The sequence below is a fragment of the Bison bison genome, unplaced genomic scaffold (genome assembly GCF_000754665.1).
Source record: "Bison bison bison isolate TAMUID 2011002044 unplaced genomic scaffold, Bison_UMD1.0 scf7180017864322, whole genome shotgun sequence".
Classification (NCBI taxonomy): domain Eukaryota; kingdom Metazoa; phylum Chordata; class Mammalia; order Artiodactyla; family Bovidae; genus Bison; species Bison bison.
This window is the reverse complement of record NW_011494894.1, coordinates 8353256-8358318: the sequence shown is the minus strand read 5'-3', so window position 1 is coordinate 8358318 and position 5063 is coordinate 8353256.

Here is a 5063-nt window from a genome sequence, read left to right as displayed (position 1 = left end):
GGCCTAGTCAAGGCTATGGTTTTCCAGTGGCATGTATGGATGTGAAAGTTGGACTGTGGAGAAAGCTGAGCGCCGAAGAATTGATGCTTTTGAACTGTGGTGTTGGAGAAGACTCTTGAGAGTCCCTTGGACTGCAAGGAGATCCAACCAGTCCATTCTGAAGGAGATCAGCCCTGGGTGTTCTTTGGAAGGAATGATGCTAAAGCTGAAACTCCAGTACTTCGGCTACCTCATGGGAAGAGTTGACTCATTGGAAAAGACCCTGATGCTGGGAGGGATTGGGGGCAGGAGGAGAAGGGGACGACAGAGGATGAGATGGCTAGATGGCATAACTGACTTGATGGACGTGAGTCTGAGTGAACTCCGGGAGTTGGTGATGGACAGGGAGGCCTGGCGTGCTGCGATTCATGGGGTTGCAAAGAGTTGGACACGACTGAGCAGCTGAACTGAACTGAACATGATTTCAGGTCATGATATCATGACCCTGACCATCCCAGTTCCTTATGGGCATCATCACCACTACCATCCAGTCCCGCGTCACATCATGCTGCTTCCCACCTCCGAGTCTCTGCACACGCTGCTTTTGCTATCTGAACTAATAGTAATGATGGTAGTAGCAAGCATTTATGTAGCTCCTTAGTATGCTGTAGGAACTGTTCTGGGCGAACAAAAAATACACATTTTTGTTGTTGTTCAGTCACTTAAGTCCTGAGATAGATGCTATTTTGACTCCATTGTACAGATGGAGAAAATGAGGCACAGAGTGATTAAGTGAATTCAATTGTTCTAGAGATTTGAGCTACCTCAAGGAACAGCACAGAGAAAGATGCCTACCCTCATTCTTGTGGGAGAAGCCAGAAAATGAACAAAATAAGTAAATTATGTATAATGTGCTTTATGGGGAAAATCCTACAGAGAATAATAAGTAGAATCAGGAAGGTTGAAAACACCAGAAGGGGAATTATGAGTCAAGAGAGATATTTTCTAAATAATGAAAACTGAAACTCCATTATCTAGCACCTAACTACATTACATTCCTTACCCTTAGGATCATTCCTCAATTATTTAAGTTTTAAATCTTTCTTCTCCTCAGAAAGTAATTTGAACAGCTGGGCCAATTTAAAAGGTTCAGTAACAGTGAATTACCTTGTGATCAGCACTTAATATGCCCCAAACACCTTGTTCTTGTTACCTAAGAGCTTCCATTAAAAAATTTTTTTCTAGTTTTATTTTACTTTTTGATTTTGATTTTTTTTGTCCATGACACATGACCAGGAATCAAACCCAGGCCTTGGCAGTGAAAGCACCAAGTCCTAACTGCCATGGAATTCCCTCTAGTTTTATTGAGAAATAGCTGACATATGTCATTCTAGAAATTAAAGTTACATAGCACGATGTATTGATTCACATATACTATGAAGTAATTACCACAATAGGTTTAGTTAACACCCATTATCCCATATAGCTACAATAAAAAGAAAAGAAGGCGAATTAATAGATCATAGGACAGTTCCATTTTTAATTTTCTGAGGAGGCTCCGTACTGTTTTCTATCTTGAGAAATTTACAATTTACAATCTCACAAACTGTGCAGCCCTGCTGAATAAAGAAATCTTACTGTAACCCCTGTACCTACTGAACTATCTTAACAATTATGTTAATAATTATATCCAAGAAATATAACCTTTAGTTTTGTTTATTAATGCAGTTTAATAATGATGTGAAACATTAATTGAATTGAAAATTATTAACATAATTGTTAAGTAACAAACAGGATTGGATCTGGTAGACAAAGTGTCTGAAGAACTATGGATGGAGGTTTGTAACGTTGTATAGGAGGCAGTGACCAAAACTATCCCAAAAGGAGAAGAACTGCAAGAAGGCCAAATGGTTGTCTGAGGAGGCCTTACAAATAGCTGAGGAAATAAGAGAAGCAAAAAGCAAGGAAGAAAGGAAAAGATATACCGAACTGAATAGAGAGTTCCAGAGAATAGCAAGGAGAGATAAGAAGGCCTTCTTAAATGAAATAGTGCAAATTAATTCTTAAAATTCATTTTAATTTAAATTCATTTAAATAGTGCAAATTTAATTCTTAAATGAATAGTGCAAAGAAATAGGTTACAATGGTGTTGGAGAGACTAGAGATTTCTTCAGATAACCACAGTGGTGTGGTCACTCACCTAGAGCCAGACATCCTGGAGTATAACATTAAGTGTGCCTTAAGAAGCATTACTATAAACAAAGATAGTGGAGGTGACAGAGTTCCAGCTGAGCTATTCAAATCCTAAAAAATGATGCTGTGAAAGTGCCATGCTCAATATGCCAAAAATTTGGAAAACTTAGCAGTGGCCACAGGACTGGTAAAGTTCAGTCCCAAAGAAGGGCAATACCAAAGAGTGTTCAGACTACCACACAATTGCACTTATTTCACACACTAGCAAGGTTATGCTCAAAATCTTTCAAGCTAGGCTTCAGCAGTACATGAATCAAGAACTTCCATATGTTCAAACTGGGTTTAGAAAAGGCTGAGGAACCAGAGATCAAACTGCCAATAGACATTAAATTAAGGAGAAAGCTAGAGAATTCCAGAAAAATATCTAGTTCTGCCTTATTGGCAATGTTAAAGCCTTTGACTGTGTGGATCATAAGAAACTGTGGAAAAGTCTTAAAGAAATGGGAATACCAGACCACCTTACCTGTCTTCTGAGAAACCTGTATGCAGGTCAAGAAGCAATAGTTAGAACTGGTCATGGAACAACTGAGTGGCTCAAAATTAAAAAAGGAGTACGTCAAGGCTGTATATTGTCACCCTGCTTACTTAACTTATATGCAGAGTACATCATGGAAAATGCCAGGCTGGATGAATCAAAAGCTGGAATCAAGATTGCTGGGAGAAATATTAACAACCTCAGATACACAAATGATATGACTCTAATGGCAGGAAGTGAAGAAGAACAAGGGAGTCTTTTGATGAGGGTGAAAGAGGAGAGTGAAAAAGTTGGCTTGAAACTCAACATTCAGAAAAACTAAGATCCTGGCATCTGGTCCCGTCACTTCATGGAAAATGGAAGAAGAAAAAGTGGAAGCAGTGACAGATTTTATTTTCTTGGGCTCCAAAATCACTGAGGATGGTGACTGCCGTCATGAAATTAAAAATGCTTGCTCCTTGGAAGAAAAGCTATAACAAACCTAGACAGTGTGTTAAAAAGTAGAGACATCACTTTGGCGACAAAGGCCCATATAGTCGAAACTATGGTTTTTCCAGTAAGTCACCTATGGATGTGAGAGTTGGACCGTAAAGTAGGCTGGGTGCCAAAGAACCGATGCTTTCGTGCTGTGGTGCTGGAGAAGACTCTTGAGAGTCCCTTGGACAACAAGGAGATCAAACCAGTCAATCCTAAAGGAGATCAACCCTGAATATTCATTGGAAGGACTATTGCTAATGCTGAAGCTCCAATATTTTGGCCATGTGTTGCAAAGAACCAACTCATTGGAAAAGACCCTGAGGCTGGGAAAGATTGAAGACCAAAGAAGAAAGCTATGGTAGAGGATACAATGGTTAGGTAGCATCACTGACTCAATGGTCATGAAACTGAGAAAACTCTAGGAGATAGTGGAGGACAGAGGAGCCTGGCGTGCTCCAGTCCATGAGGTCGCAAAGAGTCAGACATGACTTAATGACTGAATAACAGGCGATTCCAAGGAAAAAGTTTGTATAGCCTGACTAGACATAGCCACAGGGAGGCAGCAGAGAGTGTGGGATGGCCTGGTGCGGGCTGGGCCAGGCCTCCACAGTCACAGGAAACAACAGGACTGATGGGGAAACAGCATCAGCCAACCCGGCTTTAAGTGAATACTATCAGGATTAATGTCTCAACACTTGATTCCCTCTGCTAGAATTCTGGAATGCCCTTCATAGCAAATAAAATATAGTATGGAAACAGCTGTACTAAGAAAAGTAGGAAAAAAAAAAAAGAAAAGTAGACTTGGAATCCTGGCTTTGAATTGGGACTCTTCCATTCTTTTCAAAAGTCAATAAATAGTTATTGACCATGCTGAGTACCTGGAATCAGATAATAATTACAGTTTAATATTCATGAGACATCAGTGTTGTGCCAAACACGTTTTCATTCCATGCTCTATGAAGGGTGCATGCACTCTTATTATCCTCCTTTACAGATGAGAGACCTAAGCCTTTGGAGAGGTTTAATAACTCCCCCAGGTCATACAATGAATGAACCAGTTTCTACTCCAACATTCCAACTCTACAGGCTGGGTTGCACTCTGCCATGGTCTGTCTGTCCCATTGGATCAAATAATATGGCTCCCAATCTTGAAGAGTGGTTTAGTGAAAAAAAGAGCTGTGAAGAGGTAAGTGACAGAGTCATGTCTTACATGAAGTAGTCACAGTAAGAAGAGGGTGTGAAAAGGAATATCTCCTGCCACATCTATAAACAAGGATGTCACAGGCATCGGTTTGAGATTCTGCCCTCCAAATGAATTTCTGAGCCTCGAGGGCCCCCAGAAGGGAGAACAATGCCTGCAATCCAGCAGCTGTCAGCTCCCACCACTCCCTACAGTGACTAAGGACGAAACAAAATAAAAAAAAAAAACAAAGGATACAGGCCCCAGATAGCTGAGATGCATATGAAAGGAATGAGTTCAGTGAGCCCTGATTCTCATCTTCCCATACATAGAGGAGCCCTAAATTCCCTGATAGCTGATTTTCCTTAATTAACAATAATCTTCGATGTTCAGACTATCTACCTCTTTTGTTACAAACTTCTATATAACCTGACTCCCTTCCCCACCCTCCTACCCGGCTCCCCTCCTTCCCTTTCCCCCCACCACACCCTCACTCCCACACCCACCCCCAGAGCAATTTCTCAAGGGCCACCTGAGATGCTGCCTCCTGGGCTTGAAGTCCTAAAAATCCCCACCAAATAAATAAACACAATTCTCAACTTTCAGGTTATGAGCTTTTTTTTTTTTTTTTTAGTTGGCAAGGCTGTCCTAGAATCATTGAAGTGTCAGAGAGATTCTGGGAAATGGATGTCTGGGAAG